Source organism: Quercus robur, chromosome 2 (assembly GCF_932294415.1).
Source record: "Quercus robur chromosome 2, dhQueRobu3.1, whole genome shotgun sequence".
NCBI classification, from domain to species: Eukaryota; Viridiplantae; Streptophyta; class Magnoliopsida; order Fagales; family Fagaceae; genus Quercus; species Quercus robur.
Window position 1 is genome coordinate 53768731 of NC_065535.1, and position 24201 is coordinate 53792931.

Sequence of the window (24201 nt, forward strand, 5' to 3'; positions counted from 1 at the left end):
TACTTTTTATATATACTAGTTTATAACCCGCACAATGTGCAGGACACTTTTACTTATTACAAACGACAAATTGTAGGTGAAAATTTAAACATTTTATAGTTAGACAATACCCAAAAAAAAATACTAAAAAAAAAAAAAAAAAACTTGCAAGAAAGAAAACTATGAAATCTAATCTTGAAATTTCTTGTTCATTCAACAAAATTTGAAATACACCAAAAAAATATCGTCTTTCTTCATCACACATGCACTCAATATCACAAAATTCAAATCCTATAGTAGTAATCTATGAATTACATCAAACTACAGTATTAAATAGTCTCACAGAAACTTTTAAAAATTAATTAAAAACAAAAGAATATTGCAAGGAATGCACCAACTGGCAAAATTTTAGACTATGTAAAGATGAAGTCTCTACTTTCATATATACAAAGTCATTCTATCACTTTAACACCACAAAAAATACCATAACTCCATATACTGTTAGACAATTTTTTTTGCAGACAATAAAAACAAATAAATTGAATAGTTACTTCATAATACAATAAAAATGTCCTCAATGTACAACATAATAATTCCATACATTCTAAAAGAAAACATCAGAGAGAAATTTTGGATTCCATCTTACTTTTGTTGTTGAGTTTGAGCTATTTGTCTTAAAGCTTTCCTCTTTGTATTCTTGCACCTCCTGCAACATGCATATTAATCCAATTGAAATCCCTTTCCTGGTTTAGAGCAATGCAGACTGCAGGGTGCTTTACTCTTTACCATCTACCTAATTCTTTATAATTTTTTTCGATTGATTTAGACATCAATCATTGAACTATTAAGAAAGATATTTATAGTTACATATCTTTAAGATTCAAACCCAAAAACAACTCTGCTGTAAGCATTGTACTGCAATCAAATGTTAAAACACAAATGTAACACACACACACACATATTTAATTCCATCTAGTGCTTTGGTGTGATTCCTAATTGACCAAGCAATCTATTAAATCTAGCGCATTTCTGATATAATTATGCATGCCAATTGTTAATTCAATTACCAATCTGTTGCTATCCTATCTTTGTAGCTCTTTGAATCATCCTTTTATTCTCTACCCAAATAATAAATCATTTGTCTCCGGCTAGGATAAATATAGGTATTCAACTTAAATAACTAAAAATCACTATAATTTAGCCATTAAAGTTGGGTATAAAAGTCAAGCATCCATACCAATTGCACTATCTAAAACCACAAAAATTTCATAGAATTTAAGCAATAATAGATCTAGATGATCCTTAAATCAACTGAAATGTATATTAAATATGGATTAGCTTTTAAGCAATAATAATCATTATGGCAATTTTTAGTTAATTCACGATTATCATTACCTAATCTACCTAACCAATTGCACTGTATAAATATGCATTAGAAACTTCTCAATTATTAATGAAATTTTCCAAAAAAATCCGTCCATGATGACCATGAACCATTTCAATGAATTTATTCTTCAGAACTTAGATAAGCATCACTTTTCTTGACTAATGGGTTTAATTTGCAAAAAGTTTTTGGAGCTGAGAGGATTTTCTTGGACCTGGAAAAAAAAAAAAAAAAAGCAAAATTTAGAGAATGCAAGGAGAAATGTTCTGATGTTTCTAACAATGATGTTCTTTCTCTAAGAGAGTGTGTCTCTATACATTTTTTGTAATGCTATAATGATAAACTATAGGTTCTAAATGAGATACTCAATGCAACTCTAAGTTAGTGAGCAGAATTAAATTGCAATTGTGCTTTAGTTGGTTACTCTAGTCATGGATGGATACCTTTTGTCATTTAAGTTGAGAATTACGTAATTGGATTGTGAGATTGCTAATCTTGCAAATTAACTATCACAAAACTTCAATACATTGACTTGCTAAACAAAATTACGAAAAAAAACATACAGCTGTAATTTTTTTCATTTGGTGTTCAAGTAATAACCTTGAAATATTTTTTTTTTCATACAGTACAACAGAAAAGGGATCGAATGAGGTAAATAACATAATGCAATAGATAAATAGTACCTAAAAGAAGCACTAACAGAGAACACAATACTTTATAATTGTGCACTATATATTCTCTTCGGTGGTTTCATCTCCTCCCCATTGGAAACTCCAGGATCAATATAACACAACTGAAAGTCTGAAACAAAAACAGAATATCATGCCCACTGTCAAATTGTAGTACTTTCAAAATGTAGCAAGACCAAATACCATACTTTGCTAAAAACATAAACCAATATTGTGGCTTCTTCAATGTGTGAACCCCTTTATTTATATAAGCTTTTTCCACCCATAATTCTCTTCCAAAATAGATCTTAAAAGTCTAAGAGGATTAAGAAAACTGACTGAAGAAACTTGGTACATTACACTATGAATTAGGCAAAACAAATACTTCCAACATTCACAAATTGAAAAGAAATCATCTCAATTGAGTTAAGTACTGTATAAAGCCTTGAATTATTGAATTTTCTCATGTCACTGCATGACAGATTCTCTACTAATCATCTCAACTTGCTGAAATTTCATGGTATTTAAATATCATAACTGGTTGCAATTCTCTACTTATCGCCACAATTCACAGATTAGCAAACTAACAAATGTAATTTAAACAGAACAATTTAAAACCTTCAAAACTGGTTACAATTCCTTTTACTATTGTTTCACTTTTGTTTCTTAGTACTAAAAAGATTCTCAATGAATTTTCAAGAACGACATACAACATGAAAAACCCAAAAAACCAAATATTGTACACACCAAAACTAACACCTAGGAATCTCTGAGAAAATTATTATTTTTTTGATAAGTAAATCTCTGAGAAAATTATTCTCTACCATAACATACAAAGTAATCAATTTTGTACAAAGAACATTATACTTTCAGATTTAACAATTTAAAACATGCAAAACCCAGAAAAACCCAACATGAAAAATAACAAATCATGACTTAAAATTATCTTTTAAAAAAAAAATATAGTCTAAAATCTACAATGTATAAACAAAATAACAAAATATTTTCAGATTTCAAAACCCCACAATTTCAATCCCCCTTACAAATAAGGGAACATGTAAGAGAGAAAACAAAACTTGAAAATTAAAGTGAAATGATTAAGTTTAAAGGATTAGAAAGATTTCATTTTGATGAGGTTTTCCCTGATTTCAACAAATAGAGAGGAAAATTAGGAGAATATTAGGAAAAGAAATTGGTACCTTTGCTTTGATGAAATTAGAGACTCTAGATTGAAGAAAGATTCTACTTCATTTCTGCAGAGAAAGAAATTGAGTGTTTTAAATCCAAAAGGGTCGAATTTAAACAAACCCATTACTGAAAATATCTAAAAAAATATTCACATATCAGAATTTCAAATTCCTTAACCCTAATTTCTGAAACCAAACCCAATTGGAATTGTAAAAGTTTGAAAACTATGGATATACATCAATCGAAGTTTTTGTTTTCCTAAATCACAAAGTAGAGTGAAAGATATTGAAAGGAATTTGAACGTATGTGGTTTTTCTTTTTAAGCGGTGTGATTGCAAAGGGAAGAAATTAGCACAACTTATTTGGGTAAAGCAAAAGGTGTGGTCTTTTGATTCAGTTTTGAAGGTTTTTATTTTATCTTTTCTAGGTTTTGGTTTTACTTTCCATCATTTTCTGGGCAACCAAACAGATATAGAAATTAGTAGAGAGAGAGACCTATTAGGAGATGACGTCGGCAGTGCGAGACTTGAGGAGGAGGTGGAGTGGGGAGGATAGGATTGGAGAACCATGCAATCATCTCTGTACACTACTTGCACCGCTTCTACTTCTGCTGCAACTTCCTCTTCTTTGACGTTGCTGCTTGCCATTGTTCTTTGAGAGAGAGGGAGATTTTTTTTTTTGGGAGAGAGAAAAATAAGAGTCCGTTTGGATTGAGCTTATTGTTGCTGAAACTGAAAACTGAAAATACTGTAGCAAAATAATTTTTAAATGTGTGAAAAGTACCGTGGGACCCCTTTTTAATATTTTTAATGCGTGAACAGTGTTACTACAGTACGTGAACAGTACTACTACAGTGTCTAAACAGTAATTTTTGTCTCTGCACAGTAAATTTACTGTTCATGTGCTGAAAAAAAAAAAAAAAAAAAAGGACAGAAACGCGGAAATGAAAACGTGAACGTTGGTTTCAGCTGAAACCAAACGCTCACTAAGGATGCTTTCAGTTTTTACTTTTTATGTGTTCTAGTGAGACACTATAACTTTTGGAATTTTTTTTTTTTTTTTTTGATAGGAACTTTTGGAATTTTAATTGTAAACTTGACAAGTTTTTAAGGGGAGTCTGGTAGGTAAGTTCAAACACATTTTTGAGCATTTTAAACAATATTATACACATTTTTATACATTTTTTCACCCACATGTATATCAAAAACATCCAGACAATATTACTCAAACTACTCTACCAAACATTGGTTATTTTTTTGTTTTAACTATCAAACGAGGTTAAGATTGGGAAAGAATATAACTTATTTAATTGTGAAGTGGCAGATTTTTAGATAGGTCTTTTAATTGTAGCATTACCAAACAATATAATTTATCGCTGGCTGAATTTTAATTAGGCTTTTGGGTTAAAAAAATTAAAGCAAAAAAAAAAAAGGATAAAAATATATATCAATAGAGACATATATCAATAGAGAAATAATAATGAAATTAAATATCAAAAAGGAAAACAACAAAAGCGATTGTATTCTCCAAACATTCAGATTTTAAACCATCCATGTTACAAATATGACTATTAAAATCAAGGATTGTTTCCATTTGGAAGGTAATTAACAGTTCAATGTTTTTTTTTTTCTTTTGAGAACGATTTAACAAAACATAGATCTGTACAAAGCATAAATTAATTCAAATTTTAGGGGGAAACCAAAAAAAGTACAAACCAAAACAAAAATCTGCCAAACAAAAACTAAATTTAATCAATACAACAATCGAACAAAACAGAACTCAAGAAATTGTAAAAAAAAAAAAGGGAAATTAGGGAAAAAGGTAGGCAAACCTTAAACCTTGATTAAGTAGTGCAGCAAAACATTATTTAACAAAATCTTTCTTATCTATCTATTTGTTTGAAACGCTAATTGAAAAAAAAAAAATGCCTACCTTCTACTAAACCCTTTTTTTTTTTTAAAAAACCCTAGAAACGGTAATTAAATAGAAAACAAAAAATGGGGGAAAAAATGCCAACCTTCTTAATTTTCTGTTGTTGAATAGAAGGGACGGAATAGCTTCTAAATCGCTTGTTGTTGCAGAGGATGAACAAAGATTTTCAGTTTTCACTGTTGCAGAGAACGAACAGAGGTTTTCATTTTTTTTTTTGGTTGTGTCTGTCTGATGGGCTGGAACACGCTATTCCAATCTATGTGTATATAGAGTTGCAACGAAGTATCGCAAGTTAGAGTGAGTTTGAATTTTGATCGGGAAATCCGGTTTGGGTTTTGGGTTTTCATTTTTTTTTTTTTTTTTTTTTTTTTTTTTTTTTTTTTTTGTCGATAAGCGGCTTGGTGTTTTTATAATGAGTCTCTCCAAACGTTTGATAAAAATGAGTCTCTCCAACGCACCTTACAGTATTTTAAAGAATAAGTTGTATACGTGTCAGTTTTTAAGTGGCTTTTTTTCCTAACGTAGTAACATCTCCATAAAGGCTTCTGCTTTAAAATATAGTACTAGTTGCTAACCCATGCAATGCATGGGAAAACTATTGAAAATAAGATTTTAAAAAGAAAATTTTATTAATTTTACTTTATATTGAATATTTATTTATGGTAGTTTAAAATATTATTTCAAATCTTCATTTCATTTTATTTTAGTTGGAATAACTTATATAATTAAATGAAATGTTTACAAATAAGATGACATTAATAATATACTATATATAGTTAGTGATTATTCAAGATATCATTCAAATATGACAATTTTTTTTGTTTTAAAAAAAGAACAATATTAATGCATTGAAACACAAAATACCATATTGTCCAATAGATATTACAACTTTAAAACTAAAACATGAGTAGTGATTATTAATGGACTGGGGTAATAGCACAAGTTTTAATAAATAAAAAAATCTGATTTAAAATTTTTTGGAGTAACATTGTAGTAAAAATGCTGAAAGGAAGCAAGACATTCCACTGAAAAATGCGACAAATACATTTGGGTTTTTTTTTTTTTTTCATTGAGTAGGTACATCACTGTTTAGTAGAGTCTTAATAAATGGGGGATGCTCCTCCATTCAATACATCATTGTCTAGCAAACCCAGCCATTTCTTTGCTTCACATGCTATCTTCTCTGTTGGTTCGTTTGTTCAAGGAAAGCCATAAGAGAAAAATATATTCCTAATAGAAGAACCAACTACGAAGTAGTCTCCTTCTCAAAAATAAACTTTGAAGTAGTCTGTTTCTCCAAAATATATATATATATATAGATATATATATATATATATATATATATATATATATATATATATATGAAGTAGTCTAACATCATTAAGGAAGGATGTGGCCAATGCTCAAATTGGTAGGTCCAACTGACTTTACTTCATCTACTGGACTTTTATATATAGAAAATTATAACAGAGTAAGTAGGTCTTCGATTCAAAGCGACTCTGAATTCTTACCCTGGGTTCAGATTCTACTCATTAGAGAATCCTGCCTTCAGTTGCAGATTCTTTGTATTTGGATGCCAAGTGACCTTGAGAAGGAGAATCAAAACGGAGGACTTTGAAGTCTGAATGGGCCGTGGGTCTTTGTTTTGGAGTAAGGAGAAGGGGTCTACTGTTATGTATTGGGTTTTACAAATATCAAATCAAATTTTGTGTTTTTTTTTTATTATTTTTTAATTATCAGGTTTTAGAAATATAAATTCAGAATTTTTGTTTTTTTATTTATGTTGATGTCGCTAACCTGTGCGATGTACGGAATACTTTAACAAAAGTCAACTAAAATTACTTTAAAATGAAATCAAACATTAAAGGAAAATTAATCTACTCCGTAACAATTATTGCAAAAATGGTAAAAGAATGAAAAATATTTATTGAAAGCTTCCTCTATCATACAAATGCTAATAAGTAAAATCTACACAACAACAATAAAGTTAAAATATAAGAGCAAAAGGGAATAGAGATCAAGAGAATACAATGATCGATAAAGAGAGAAGAATCTCGTAACAAACAATTATTATCAAATAACAATTGTGTGTAAATATCTACACTACAACATTGGATATAGATATTATAACGACAATAACAAACAAAATCAATCACATCTTAGTGGAAAGTTCAATGTCACTCAGTTGCAAGCTCACAAACATGAAACAACTGCCTCTATATCGTCTACATTTACATGGAAAATTGGGTTTCAAGGCTTTGGCAACATCAATGCAATATTGTATAAAACCCCTGCACTTGAGCTATGTGCTCCATATAAGCCTACCAAGGATTATTTTTAAGAACAAAATTTTCAAACTCAAAAACTAAACACAATAATTTTACAAAACATACTGTCCCTTTTCTATGACTTAATTTTATCATAATATATCCCTCCTTAAAATAGAGAATATTCAATGTTGTCCACCATTCAAATTTGTGTAGTTTGACTAATTTAAATTTCAAAGTGCTATATCCAACCAAGAACCATAAATAAAAATTAGAGGGAGGAAGGCCAATTTAAGGGCAGAAAAAATAAACTCCAAAAAAATTCAAACTCGTGTCAATAGCAAGCATCACCTCCCAAAATTTTGGGATCTTTTTTTTTAGCAAAAAAAAATATCCATTTTCAATGCACTTCTCAAATGATTGGCTCAATCTAAAATACAAATATAATGTACAATAATAAACTTATAAATTGAGGACAGCTCCCACTTTTCAATTCGAAGATTCAACTTAAATCAATCAATTGGTAGGACAACCCAAGAAAAATCAAAGAATTAACACTACTTGTATTATGACTTTGAGGAAAGAAAATATATTGATGAGTAGATAATCGTGACGATGAGAGAATAAAACTTTATAGGAAAAAAATAATATGAATAAATTACTTGTGTATGCTTTGAAGCTACTTCCATCTCTATCAAAATTTTGAGGAGAAAAATAGAATGAAATATATTAATAAAAAATAATATATAAATTTTATTATTGATGCAACAATTTCTCTAATGTCAAAGTGAAAATATAATATTCACACTCACAACAACTTAAAACCTTTACTTAATATATTATATCATCCATACCATCCAGCCACCACTTCCATTCCAAGTGATCATCTCTAACCACCCTCTGAAATTTTGTGGTTGCTTATACTTCCTGCCCAACACCAGATTCTGCTCCCCACCATTAAACAAAACTTCAAAACTTCGCAGAAAAATCTTGTCACATTTAGAGATCTCAAACCAACCATTTTCATTGTAGAAACCAAAATACACACTCAGTACTTCCACCACTATAAATTATACAACAAACTGAGCTATAGCAAATCTTGGTAACACAAAATCTCATAAAGGATTTAAAAGTATATTCCAAGAGGAAAAAGACAACAAATTTTTAATACAAATAGTTAGAGTCTACCTTTTAATTTGGAGTATGTACATGTTTTCTTAAAGAATATAATCATATGAAACTTGAAAGCAAGTTCAAAAAATAGGTGCAGTACATAAAAGCCAGTCATTCATTTAAGTTGGAGAAAAAAAAAAATCCATTCTGGTTCAATTGAAAAGGCATAAAAAAAAATGACAATCATGTTTTTACATAACACAAAAAATGACATTGAGAAAATAAGGCCAACAAATACATCTCACCCGGATAAAATCAACAACACAACATCACATTCCCTACTTATCTTCCTCCTTACCACTCTCCATGTATTATGACTTCTAGAACAACAACAAAAAATCACTTACAAATTTTATCAAACAACTTGTGTACGTAAGAAAAGAGAGTACCATGTGGCAGCAACACCGGCATCAATATAACCAAGGGTTGTTTTTTCTCTCAAAGCCTATGCAAGCTCCTTTGTGCCTAAAAATTTAAAACATAAAATGAGGTTTTTGTAGGTACCTATGTATTTTTGATACCACATAAACAGGCAAGTTTGGTTATGAAGTTAAAAGATTTCATGTACATACTCCAATTAAAAGGTACTATGACACCACATAAACAGGCAAGTTTGGTTATGAAGTCAAAAGATTAAAAATCTATAATATGCCTTTTGATTTTGCATAATGATAGAGGTATTCATTAAAGTTTGCTATTTGTTAAGTCTCTCTCAACCATCTCTCTAAATCTCTGCCTCAAATTTATAATATCTAATACCATGCCCATCTTGCATAATCATATATAACTAAGTTATATAACTCTCAAACAATTATACTAACCAACCCCAACCTTCAAAAAAAATTCCCACAGAATCCAAAATAGTGGCAGCCCCAACATAACATTCCGTAGGCTATCATATAAGACAACCCAGAGTTTATAATAATTTATAAAAAGGGAAAACCAATGTGAATGAAGACGACAATAACACTATATATCAAACCACAACCTTTTGTAATTTCTTGTAGCTGAATTCTTTTAAACAGAGAACAAAAGGCATATTACAAATGAATCCAAGAACAAACACCTGAGCATTCCAAACTTGTTCAAGAAATACCACAAATGAATTGGCAAAGAAGAATCAGAGAACAAACACCGAGCATTCTATCAAACACATGTTCAGCAATCTCAAACAACTATACTAACCAACCCCAACTTTCAAAAAAATATTCCCACAGAGTCCAAAATAGCAGCAGCCCCAACATAACATTCCATAGGCTATCATATAAGAAGACCCAGAGATTATAATAATTTATAAAAAGGAAAAACCAAAGTAAATGAAGACGACAGTAACACTACATATCAAACCAAAACAAACCCAGAATTGAAATCAAATAGAAGAATCCTAGGAAACCAAAAGTCCAATAAAAATTGCATAACCAAAAAAAAAGGAAAAAGAAAATCCAAACCAATGTAAAATGAAGATGAGAAAAACACTATATATTAACTAAAACAAACCCAGAATTAAAACCAAATAGAAGAATCCCAAGAAACCAAAAATCCAATAAAAATTGCATAAAAAAGGGGGAAAAAGAAAATCTAATTACAAAAATTTCATGATTCTTCTTTGCCATAGATTTGACAACAAAGGAAGAAGAAGAAAACGTGGAAATTTGCAAAGCAAAGAAAAAAAAAAAAAAAAAAAAAAAAACCTTAAATCCAGTGCAACCACAAACCAACAAAATTCCATGAAAACAAAAACAAACAAAAAAAACTTAAATCCAGAGCAACCCACAGCCACAAACTAACAAAATTCCATGAAAAATTGAAGCGGATAGAGAGAGAGCAATATATAAAATTAAGGAAATTAAAAAACATGTTTTAATTACCTCAAAATAATTTGCCGACATAGAATATGATGGGCTGGATTGAGTGACGATGGAGAGACAGAGAAATCGATGCAGTTGCGATGATCCATGACAGCGGCAGGGGCGGGAGGATCTAAGTTTTGGGGTGCCAGAGTATATTAGAAAACAGAGAGGTTGTGGGGTTTAGACATGAAGGCTGAAGAGGGAGTTGTATAATTGTATTAGGGTTCTAATTTTTTTTGATAAACGTATTAGGGTTCTAAATTGATAATTCTAATATAATAATAAAACTTTAAAAAGAATTTTTTTTTTTTTTAAAGGTGACGTGAAGGCTGATGGAGGAGTTGTATTTTTTATTTTTTTATTTTTGAACAAATGGGGGGAGTTGTATTATTGTATACTGATTAGAGGTGTCAATGTTCGACCCAACTCGTGAACACGACACGAACCCGACACGAGTTTTTTTGGATTAGGGTTGGGCCTTAATGGGTTTGGGTCATAAACGAGTCGACCCGAAAGTGACACGATAAGAAACGTGTCATAAGCGGGTTAACCTGCATAATCCACAATAGACACGTTTAACACGTCAATTTATTTGTGTCAATCCGAAATGACCTACTTAACACAACCCGTTTAACTTGTATAACAAATAAATATTTATTTTATTTTAGATTTGTCAAATAACTTTTATATCCAACATATATTTTAAATTTAAAAAGAAAAGTGAGTCATTACAAAAATTTACAAGGGATATAATTGAAAATTGAAACTTTACAAACCCTAGAATTACTAATACTTTTTTTCTTTTTCTTTTTTGCATAGAACTTGCACAAATGAAATTGGATAAGCTTGTGGAAGATGTTATGAATTTAGACATCAACAAAGAATCTATGGATGAATATCGTGGTCATACTCAGGATTAGTCTACCGTTTGCTCAAATTCTTTCAATATTGATACTTAGCATTTGGCGAGTTCCAAGGATATTATATTTTTGTTGAACCATGTTATTTTATTTTTGTTAAACTTTGCTATTTTGAATTTAGGTTGAAGTGTATGCACTTCTTTTGGAGTGTAAAAAACTTATTTCTAGATGAATGTTATATTTTTGTTGAATTATATTATTTTGAATGTGAGTTGAAGACTTGAAGTGTATGCACTGCTTTTTGGGATGTAAAAAAAATTATTTCTAGATGGATGTTATATGTACTATTATGCAGGTTGAAATGAGTTGTGTTACATTCATGTCAACCTAACACGACTCGTTTATTAAACATGTCGAATGGGTTAGGTCAAGTTAACTCGTCTTATTAATAGGTCAGGTTATGGTTGAAGAATTATAATACGATTATTAAATGGATTGGGTTAGAGCTGAGCCATTTAGTCGAATACCCCTACCTCAACACAACATAAACCCGACACGCTAACCCGAATTGACACCCCTAATGAAGGAGTTAAATAATAAATTCTATTCTCAAAAAAAAAAAAAAAATCTAATATAATATAATAAAACATTAAAAAGAATTAAAAAAAAGGTGACGTGGAAATTGTGGAGCTGCTGATAGGGAGTTAAATTGAATAATTCTTAGTCTCTGTTTTGTTGAAAGTTCTAAAGTGTGATTTTGTTTTATTTTTTTAAAGATTTGTATTGTGTTTTTGTTTTGAAAGGTCTGTATTGTAATATTGTGGTTTTAAAACTCTGTATTGAGTGAGTAAGACTTGGGCTTCGTTTGGGTATTTTGTTTTAGTTTTTCTCCCTCAGTGCTGGTCTTCTCCATGTTATAAAGCCTGTGGTTCTGTGCTCTATTTGGGTAGGCTGACGGAAAAATTGTGGAATTAGCAAAGATTTCGATTTTATATATACAACAAATATATATATATATATATATATATAGATAGATAGATAGATAGATAGATAGATTAGATTAGATTAGATTAGATGAGATGTTATCTTTACCGCTGTCAATTAGTCCTAGTTTCTTTTGAAATAGAGTCCTATCCTTGCAGGAGTAGAACTAGAAGTAGAAACTCTGAACTTTTATATATATATATCATAGAGAGAGAGAAAGATTTAGCAAAAACAAATAGAGAGAGAAAGAGTTTCAAACTTACGTGTAGGCGGGAAGTCATCTCCTTCTGTGGAGTCCGATAAGAAGTGCAAGCCGAGTTTGATGGTTTCTGTTACCACTCCAACTAACCCTACACCACAGCCCCAAGCCCATACACAACCCCTAGCACAAACCCAAGCCCTGAATATAATAGAACACTGCAACAACACCAACAACAAGACTCCATTGACAACACCACCAGTGGTTTCACAAGATGATCATGACTCAGATATTGATGATCTTCTTAAGGAATACGAAGACTTCGCTAATGATGAATTCTCTTTTGATGATTTGCCTCCTGGATATAGGTTCTGCCCCACTGATGTCGAGCTCATCAGGTTTTACTTGAATAAGAAGGTTTCCAATGAACCCCTCCCTCCCAACCAGATCGTCGAGACTAACTTATACGGCTACAATCCCGAGTTTCTTGCAGGTTAATCTTTAAATATCCCTTTGTTCTTGTTCTTGGTCTTGTTTTTGTTCTTGTTTTTCTTTATAAATTAAATGGAACTTCTTGTTTTCCAATGCTTTAAAGGTCATATACAAAGTTTTTCATGGAACTAATATGGAAAACAATGTTTAATTAATATGAGTCTACAACTTTTTTTTGTTGTTGTAATTTTTAGGTTTAATTTGTAGTATGTTAAGGGTGTGTCATATTTGTAGTTTTGATATTTGCTTTAAGCCTATATAGTGTAATCTTTGCATCGAAATCAATCCCAATAATTATGGTGGCCTCTCTTATATAAAACTTTGAAAGGGTGTACATATATATCCTATCTTTTAAGTTAATCACGTTTCTTTAATTCTTCTTGAGCTTTCTTTCAAAGTTAGGATATGTAATTAGCGAGACAGAACAGTTTATAAACTTCAAATTATTATATAGATGAATATCTTTTCAAAAATTATATAGATGAATATGAGGTGTGATAACTGACTCTGAGCACTTATAACACAATCACCTACATGCATGTACGCAGTGTATCATTGTGAAAACAGATATGACATCTAGTACTGCACATATAGATGTGGTGCAAGTGCAACAGTCACCTAAATTTTTTTAGGTTAAAATAAAAATTTGTTTTTGTTTTGTTGTTCCTTTCTAACTTTTAAAGTCTTGTGTAACGATAGTAAGAACTATTTTATGTAAATCCACGTATCAAAGTCAATGATGGTAGGGATCTTTGTTATTTCATGTTGTAGTTTTCGGTGAGTATTTTTTTTTATAAAGTTTTTGTTAACGTATTTCCTTATTGCTCGAAAAAGTTAAATTAGACAGCTTGTGAAAGAAAGGAAAAAAAAAAAAAAAAAACATGTATACTTTAACTAGAATTTATGAGTTTTAATTGGTTTAAACTTTAAAAATGGTTTAGCACTATTTCAAAGTCAAATTATAAAATTTATATTAGAATGACTTTCAAAAATTTATGCGACCATGTTACCTATTTATAAAAATTAATGGCACAATGTTAGAAGAAGTCAACCAAGAAACACCAATTACTTGCATTTTATATTATTTTATATACGTTTTAACATTTCCAATGACTAGCAGCAAACTACAAGAAATGTGGAGAAAATGAATTGTACTTTTTTACTCCAAGGGATCGAAAGTATTTAAATGGAGTCCGTCCAAACCGAGCTGCTGGTGATGGATATTGGAAAGCTACTGGAGCTGACAAGCATATAATATTCGAAGAAGCCCTAATTGGGTATAGGAAGGCACTAGTTTTCTGTCAAGGAAAACCTCCAAATGGTACGAAGACTAATTGGATTATGCATGAATTTAGAGTTGACACTCCTCCTCGAGATAAAAGGAATCCAAGTGACATGAGGGTATGCATATTTTTATCCTTTCATTTTTGCTTTTATATGACTCATTAAAATGCTATTTGAATCTTCTTTTTTGTGCTTACCTTTCAAATATCATTGTAGTAATTTTTTGTTCACAAATTCTCTCATTCTCAAACTGACTATTGCATTTATGTTATCCAGTTGGATGACTCAGTCTTGTGCAGGATTTATAAGAAAACTGATCCCAAAACAAAATCTAATAGGAAATCAACTTGGATGAAGGGGATGGAACTAGAAGAAGCTCTTCTTGATTTATTTTTTGAAACATTCCCTTTTGATACATTCCCACCTGGATATAGGTTCTGTCCCACTGACGATGAGCTTGTTAGGTTTTACTTGAATAAGAAGGTTTCCAACGAGCCCCTCCCTCCCAACCAGATCGTGGAGACTAACTTATACCACCACAATCCCGAGTTTCTTGCAGGTTAATCTTTAAATAACCCTTTGTTTTTTTGTTGTTTTTTTTTTAATAAAAAATTAATCGTTCATGTTTTGAGTTGAATGGAACTTGTTGTTTTCCAGTGCATTGAAGGTCATATTCATAATTTTGCATGGAACTAATATGCTAAACAATGTTTAATAGGAAAGTCTACAACTTTTTTTTTTTTTTTTGGTTGGTAATTTTTAGCTGTAATTGGTAGTATATTAAGGGTGGGTGATTTTCATGGTTTTGATATTGAGTTGAAATTGGTAAGAATAGGGTGTAAAACTCATGTTTTACATCATTCAATAAAAGATTGCCACATCATCAGCTTTTTACTTAAAGTTCTATACATCTTACCACATCTAATAATATCTCAATAAACACTCAATTGAGTTGGATTTTCAAATGGGTATTACAATTGATTGAGTGTGGTTGTGCCTATCTTTAATATATAATATGATGATTTGACATGTTGAAATTGAAGAGTGTAAAACTCAAGTTTCACTACATCGTTATTGAATTTAATTTCTTTGATATTTGCTTTAAGCCTTTAATTATATAGTGTATTCTTTGTATTGCTGCATATTGATATTTATAACTTTGAAAGGGTATATATATAGCCTCTCTATTAAGTTAATTCTTGAACTCTCTTTCAAAGTTAGAATATTTAATTAACATGACCAAACAGTTTATAGACTTCAAATTATTATATAGATAAATGAGTCAACATGACGTGTGAGCACTGAGCAATAATAACACTATCACACCTACATGTACGAAGTGTATCCTTGTGAAACAGATATGACATCAAATACTTTCATTTCATATTATTTTATATATATTTTAACGTATCTAATGATCAACAGCAAACAACAAAAAATGTGGAGAAAATGAATGGTACTTTTTTACTCCGAGAGATCGAAAGTATTTAAATGGAAACCGTCCAAACCGAGCAGCTGGTGATGGATATTGGAAAGCTACTGGAGTTGACAAGCATATTATATTCGACAAAGCCCTAATTGGGTATAGGAAGGCACTAGTTTTCTATCAAGGAAAAGCTCCAAATGGTACGAAGACTAATTGGATTATGCACGAATTTAGAGTTGACACTCCTCCTCAAGATAAAAGGAGTCCAGGTGACATGAAGGTATGCAAATTTTATATATCCTTTCATTTTAGCTTTTATATGACTCATTAAAATGCTATTTGAATCTTCTTTAGAGTTTTTGTGCATACGTTTCAACTATAATTGTTGTAATTTATTTATTCTTAAATTCTCTCATTCTCAAACTGACTATCATTGAATTTTATGTTATCCAGTTGGATGATTCAGTTTTGTGCAGAATTTATAAGAATACTGAAAAGGAATCAAAATCGAATGAGAAATCAACCCAAGCCCATGCCCAGGATGATCAGGAGGTTCCAAATTCCACATCTTTGCCTCAAAATGAGCCAATGGAGTATTTCGAATTCAAGGATCCTATGGCACAAATGATATATGACCATGACTACATGCTTCAATCTGATCAAAATGCACCTAGTGCATCATTGGAAGTTCCTCAAAACAGTAACGCTGCTACTCTCATTGACATGCCTGGGTTCCATGATCCATTTCAAGCAATGGGCGGTAATATTTTTGAGACTCCTGTCCAGAGCAATCAACAAAGTTTCTGTTTTCCTCCTTTAGTGAATTCTGTAGAGACCCTAAATTTGCCAAGTAGATACCAAGATTGGTCGTACACTACAAATCCTTTCAGGAACATCTCAGCAATGCAATCTGATTACTACAATTACTGTGTTTATCAGCAGGCATCGCTGAATAATCAAGTGTCAACATCGATTCCTTCTCCCGGTTATGACCCAAATATGCTTCTGATTCTGAATAATCAAGTGTCGACATCGATGCCTTCTCATCAAGTGTCACCATCGATGCCTTTTTTCAGTAATGACCCAAATAAGAGTCAAAAGCTTTCAAATGATGACCATTCATTTCGATGATTGGTAGCACCAACTAGTGTAGATTGGTAGATCTTTAGCTAGCTAGCAGTATTAGTTTCTCTCTTCATTTCATTAGGAAATCTGCACTCTGCAGTACATCTTTTATTTTCTTAGATAGACAAATGTCATTAAGTTTCTTGCTTGTGGATAATTTAGTCGATTTATTTGAAATATTTTTTAGAAAGTTTTTATTTTATTTTATTTATTTTTTATTTTTATTTTTATTTTTTTATGTTTCTGCGTTAATTTGCTTGGTCTTGTGTTTTAATGGCTAATTGATTGCTTATCGTCTATACTCTAATCTATTCACAAATGTAGATGGTGGACAATTTGCAAATCACCTCTTCCATCAATCACCTACTGCATATACTACTTGAAATTATCTTTCAATGTTTTAGAGCATTAAGCTCTTCCATTGGAGATTTATTTGTATAAATACAAAAGAAGACAATTCATATGAAAAATAAGAAATCAAAGTACCTATTGGAGGCCTTTTGTCAAACACCTATGTAATGATAAGTATATTAAATTAGTTTTTCAATTATGGACTAACACCAAACAATGGAACCTATGATGAACGCTATTGTGTGTTTGCACAAAACCTAGGCACAAATAATTGAAGCAGCATGCCCCTCGAAACTAGAAGACTGCAGCTTTCAAAGACATAGTCTGCAAAACATCAACCTGTTTACAATTGCATGAGTGTATATATATACACACACACGCATAATATAATTATATGTGAATTTGCATTTTTTTTTGTGCAATTTAATTGTTACTACAAGTGGAGAGGGAAATTTGAACATTTACTCTCCTTGTATAAAGGATAAAGAAGAAAAAAAGTCAGCAGTACACAAAAGGCAAAAATAACATAGCAAAAAAAATCTGGAAATCATTCATTCCTAGATAAATCTCACAAAATTCTCTGCCATTATTCATTATCAGCACCATATTTGGCTCTCCTATCGTTACTGAAGATTAGCAAATGATTTGGCTCCAAAAGAGAAAATCACTCCACTTTTTTTAGAGATTATTTCTATGGAAAACTTTGTATAAATATAGTTTTCTATGTTTTCCAGTATTTGGTAGTATCAAAAAAAATGAGTCAAAAGGAAAATTATTTTTGGTCAATAGAAAAAGTATAACTTCCTTTTAGAGATTGTTTTCCACTAAATTTATTTTGAAAATAACTCTATCTCACAATAAGCTAAATAAGAGAAGCTAGAAGATTGTTCTTCAACTTATTTAAGGTTGCTACCAAGTATTGGAAAATAAGATAGTTTTATAGAAAACACTTTTTTGGAAAATGACTAATTTTCTAGAAAATATTATCGTCAAAACAAAACAAAGCATATTATGGATTATACACTTTGAATTATTTTGAAATTCTTCTATGTACAAACACTTAACATTGGTATATAAATATACATATGTACAACCTCTCTCCTTGTATTGAGAGTCGGCTTTTGAATAATACAATTGCCCAATTTCTTCTTTAAAAGAATCTTAAAAATAATACTGTGCTACAAGATCTTCTTAGCAACTACTTTAGAATTTGAATTACAAATTTCGTATAGTAGTTTTTAACCTAGCTTAATTGATAAATATTTAATAATTATACAAAAAACTTGGGATTGTCAGAAGTTTGCAATAGAAAAAAAAAAAATTGTTTGAAATTATGGGAAAGGATCACATCTTATTATATAATCCACAGCACAACACAATGTTGCATCTTTTAAATCCCAACCAGGTTTACTCAATTGGATGACAAGGTTTGTATAAAAGAAATTTCAACATCATTTGCTCCACAATCCCTTCTTTCTGCCATGTAGTGCATTTTTTTTAGAATTCTTTCATATAGCCTTTCACCTCATACAACATTCAACCTTAACAAAACTTTTAAAAATTTGTTTGATTATTATTAGTGTTCTTTTTTTATTCTGCAAAAAATAACAGTGTTTCCTTTTATGACGAAATATTAATTTATTATCATGAATTTTAGGAGGTGGTGCTCTAATTATTAAGCTTCTTTTTTTTTTTTCTCACAATAAGTGGGGAGGGAGGATTTAAGAACAAAGTTTAACTACAAAATTGGTTATAACCTTAAGCTACAATCTTACTTAATAAAATAAATATTACTACATATTTTAAAATTTTAATCGTTGAGTTACATGTTCTTTACGCTCTTAATACACATATCAAAATTTATGTTAATCGGATATTATTTACTATATGATTTATAACCTTATATTTTATGCATTATTTTAAACTATAAAAACATGCAATTTAAACAATTTATCGACTAGAAAAAACACATGTATATGACTAACAAAAAATTAAAAAAATAGATATAAACAACTATATATAAATGAGAAACCTTCAACATTTTTTTAAAACAAAATTTATGAAACTATCAACAAATTATGAAATGTATAAAAACGGAAGTTTTGAGAACTCACCGTCCAAACTGTAAAGAAATGAGAAGATGTATCTGTGGGTACCTAAGGCATGCTTAGGCATGCTTGGCAACGTCCTAAGCATTCAAGCAACGTCCTTGGCCGTCCTCGGCATGCTTTGCAACGTCCTCGGCATGCTCTGCAACGTCCTCGGCATGCTTTTTGGTGTGTGTTCCTTGGGTGGACGGATCTTTGGGCCAAGGGCTTTTTTTGCCTTGTAGCCTTTTTACACCGCACCCTTTGGAATCCCACATCGAAAGAAAACCCCCCCACTTTCTGCCTTATAAGCTGTGAAGCAAAGGGAGTAGTGTACCACCAAGTACCTCTGTGATCACAAGAGACTTGGTGGTACACTACTCCCTTTACTTCACAGCTTATAAGGAAGAAAGTTGGGGGGGGGGGGGTTTCTTTCGATGTGGGATTCCAAAGGGTGCGGTGTAAAAAGGCTACAAGGCAAAAAAAGCCCTTGGCCCAAAGATCCATCCATCCAAGGAACACAGGTACTTGGTGGTACACTACTCCCTTTGCTTCACAGCTTATAAGGCAGAAAGTGGGGGGGTTGTCTTTCGATGTGGGACGCCTAGGTTGCAAAGCATGCCGAGGTGAACCAAGGACGTTGCAAGCATGCCTTAGGTACCCACAGTATCATTTTATAAAAAATGTTGTAAAATAGTTTGTTGCTCAAGCATTTTTCTTGTATAAAACTGGACACATATTTGAAGCAATGCATATTAATATTTCAAGAATGTTATCCGAAAATATAATAAATGGTTGCCATGTACGTTTATACAAGTCTAGTTTAAAACCTATGAAAAATGTAATTACATATATAAAGTTTATATAATTTATGATTACGTAGTTTTTTTTTTTTTTTTTTTTTTTTTTTTTAAGAGTTTTCAACTTATGACGTCTGCTTCTAATAATAACTTTTTATCATCAAATCAAGACACCAATTAGTTTTTGGTATAGACCCAATATTATGTGACATCTAAGTGCGAAGGTTATTTATCACATTGTTTCATTTATAGCTGATTGTCAACTAATAATCCTTTCTTTTTAACTAAGAAAAAAATATCGATAGTATATAGTTTCGTACTATCAGTGCATCCTGAGGGGAGCCTTCTATTTTGATAGGGGAAGAGGATATATGTATGTACTAAATGTTTTATATATTATTTACCAAAAAAGAAAGTTCTATATATTGATATCAAAATTTTTTTTTTTTTTGAGGAAAGTATCAAATTGTGTATATTGAACGTGTTTAGTTGAAATCAAATTTTTTCTACTAGATATTTTTTTACATGAGCTTACGTTTATCGCATATCTTATGTTGTGAGTTAAAGCTTTATGTAACTTGTTGTTATTGCTGTTTTTATTCTATTTCTACATGCATTTAATGGGTTTGTTCATGATTTCATAATAAGACATACTATTTAGTATTATTTTCTAGTATTAGGTATTAATTTCCAATTTTTGGTCTACAGTTTCTCAAAACTAATAATACTATTGGAGTCTATGATGGGGTTTTGAGAAGTCTACGGTCACCATACAAAACACGTTCCATGCGCCGAAGAACAGATGCTGATGTCATCAGGTGACATCATCATTCCACACCAGCATGTCACGCACACCCTAGGCCACGTCAGCGACATGTCATAGGATGACATCAGTGGCTTTGCTGCCCGATCCATGACCCGACCCAGACCATGTATCCGTTGACTTTGAGCCTGGACCAACTAACTTTGACTTTTGTGTTGACCTTTGACCAAAAGTCAAAATTTCTGAAAAGGCCTATCTTGCTCAATTTTTCGCGTAGATTCCAATTTCGGATTCCGTTTCTTCATTTGAAACTCCGAAATTGGTCACTTGGCACATTCTTCATTGTAGTTTCTTCAAAGGTATTCTTCACGACATTTCCAAGTGATCTTCTCATGTTTATCCAACCTCAAGTCTTCATCAAGCTTCCACCTTGAGTTTGAGGGAGGGTGTTATATATATATTAAACATATTAGTCCAATGTAATAGGCCCAAGCCCAGTCCTGCTTGTACTAGTAGTCGCAGGTTTAGTCGCTTATATATACTCATGTTATGCCTCATTGTAACACAGGTTATTGTACTACACTCTTACATAATAAAGATGTAGCCCTTAAGGGATTCCTCCGTGGATGTAGGCCGACAAGGCTGAACCACATAACCCTCGTGTTCTCAGTGTCCTATTCTATGCTTCCCCTTTTGCATCCACTCTAGCATATATAACATGGTATAACACATCGCATGGCTAATAATATATTTAACACCGGCGTTTTGTCCCCAACGGTTTCCAAAACTTCCGGTATAGGTGTATAGCGACTATACACCTAGGTCTATAACGGCAGTTCTACAACAGAGGTATATTAGGTTCTTGATGTCATTTTCGTGAATGTATTTGTAGAAACTATGTGAGGCGAATAAACGTTTTTCAAACCAAGAAGAAATACATACTGTTGGATCTAGAAGTCATGTTCAAAATGCTGATAACGTCGTAAAAACTCTACTTCTTAAATGTTAAATGATTTAAATTTGTTCAATAGTTTTAGCTATATAGCTTGTAGTTACATGATGTCATAGATATTGCTTTCATCCGCATGAACTTTATGGGTAGCTATACTGCAAAGATGATGGCAACTAAACTTAAACGCGTCTTCGCCATATAACTATTTTAATAAATTTAATGACCATGTTGTAGGAAAAAGAGAAAAGGGCGCCGATAGAGTGTGCGGAGTTTTATAAAGTAGTATATACCCACAAAGATAGGACTCCTGTCACCCAAAAAGGGACAAAATATTGTAAGTATTATCTATAGTTTACATCTATCCTTGTTGATTTACTTATCCTGACAAACAAAAGTATCATTGTTGATTATAAATAAATGGATTGGAAGTATTATCTAGATTTCTAATATATTATTTTGTTTGTGAATATTAGGAAGGGATGGAAGAACTTTTGAATGTTCCTGGAACACAATTGTATGGAGAGACCAATGGTGGAGGAATCCTATGGACAAGTGATGATGCATTTGGTCAAGTGATGGGCCTAGAGTGCCCTGAAAATGTACGTTGGAGTGGGTTTTGGAAAAACCCCATCTTGTAAAATTAGAAGGAACCTTGAAGAGTCTAGTACTTCTCCACCCCATCCAATGAAATGCATCAAAATTTAAGGAGATGGAGACTGAGATAGCATCTCTGAAGGAGAAACTATGCAATTACGAAGAAATAAGGTCTGAAATGTGGCAATTAAAAAAAATAATCTCAAATTAGTCAACAATCATCACTATTTACCCAAGTCAAAATTTTAATGTTTTGCAAATGTATTTAATGTATTCAATTGGTAATAGATTAGTCTTATTGTGTTATTTCATTAGTAACGTTGTTGTTAAATTAACTTATAACCTTGACTTTATTATATTTAGGATGGTGATGATGCAAATGGCCATTCTGTTGCTACACAAAATAAATCATCATTCATCATGGGAATCTCATTAGGAAATATGTCGCTTGTAGTGTTTTTTTTTTTTTTTTTGTGTGTGTTTGTGTGTGTGTTGGTTTTAGGACTATTTAGTTATCTTGCACTACAAAACACGCGGGTTAAAATTTTAATGTTTTGCACTAAAACAGTTTGCAACTTTGATACAACCTTTGGGATGTCTTCTTTTGGGCATAAAAATTATTATAGCATGTTATTTTATTATTGTATTGTATTAATTTGATAGTTTGAAATGTCCATTCCTTTATTTAGTATTGATTTTTGTTTAGCTATAAATAGTTTGACAAAACAAAATGCAGGGAAAATATTAATGCCTAGGGAAAAAAAAAAACCTAAAGTGACGGTTTCAAACCACCGCTAAAGTCTAAATTAAAAAAAAAAAAAAAAAAAAAAAAACCTATATTGGCAGTTTCAAACTGCTGAGATAGCTTGCTTGGGCTATTTCGATAGTTTGTCAAAATTGATGGTATAGGTTCCCCAAACTGTCGAAACCTATACGGGCGGTTTGAAAAGCGCCAGTATAGCCCATCCGGGTCTATTGTGTCACTTCTTGACGGATACTAAAAAGTGTAGACATAATCTAACTAGACCTATTGCGGCAGTTTCGAAACACCAATATAGAACAATTTTTTGTAGTGGGTATCTTAGAGTCTAGTCAAAAGTGTTGCAAGTATGTGGTTCTCATCTTTAAAAAAAAAAGTGTTATGAGTAGGTGTAAACTCATTCTTCTAGAGTCAATTGCTTTGGGGCATGTTACTCCATGGTAGTTTTTCTTTTAAAGACGTTATCTATCAATATTTCCACTTCCTTATGAATTACCATTTTATTTTTTTTATCGTTTTATTACATTGATTGAGAATTAGAAGTAATTCCCTGCATGACTAAATGCATATATCGGGTCAATATTGATTTTCATAGTTTGGATGATATCTTGACCAGCCAAGGAAAAAAGAGAGAATGATTTCCCAAGAGTGAAGTTTTTCATCATTGATATGCTTATTATCCATCGAAAAGTCTAGAACCACCGATTTTCACACATAAATTTTCACATTTTCTCACAACTTTTTATTTTTTATTTTTTTTATTGTTGTGGACTTAAGTGAAATGAATTGTGAGAGTGGTGTGGAATATTTTGTATAAGTTTTTGGTATCCCTAACAAATTAAGCTCATCATTTATTGTAATTCATGATTGCAGAATTTTCCAATAATTTTGTAATATTTTGCTTCAGAGAGGCTCTTCTTAAGGGTATTATGCATGGTTAATACAAAATAATTTTTCTATTGAACACAAAAGGAAATGCAACAAATTTGCAGTAGAAAGAAGAAAATTCCAAGGCTTGGGTTATCAATTTTATGTAGGACATTCTTACATCAATGGGTATCATAGAATCAAAGATTGAAATCT

At 31.3% G+C, this 24201-nt stretch overlaps 1 long non-coding RNA gene across 1 annotated transcript in view; it reads right to left on the bottom strand.

Annotated features, from left to right (window-relative positions):
• Positions 1-399: 399 nt before the first annotated feature.
• Positions 400-24201, bottom strand: part of LOC126714013 (uncharacterized) — a 45725-nt gene continuing 21923 nt past the window's right edge. The window contains exon 2 of the long non-coding RNA XR_007651518.1: positions 400-772. This is a non-coding gene — a long non-coding RNA (uncharacterized LOC126714013). The remainder of the gene's footprint in view (positions 773-24201) is intronic.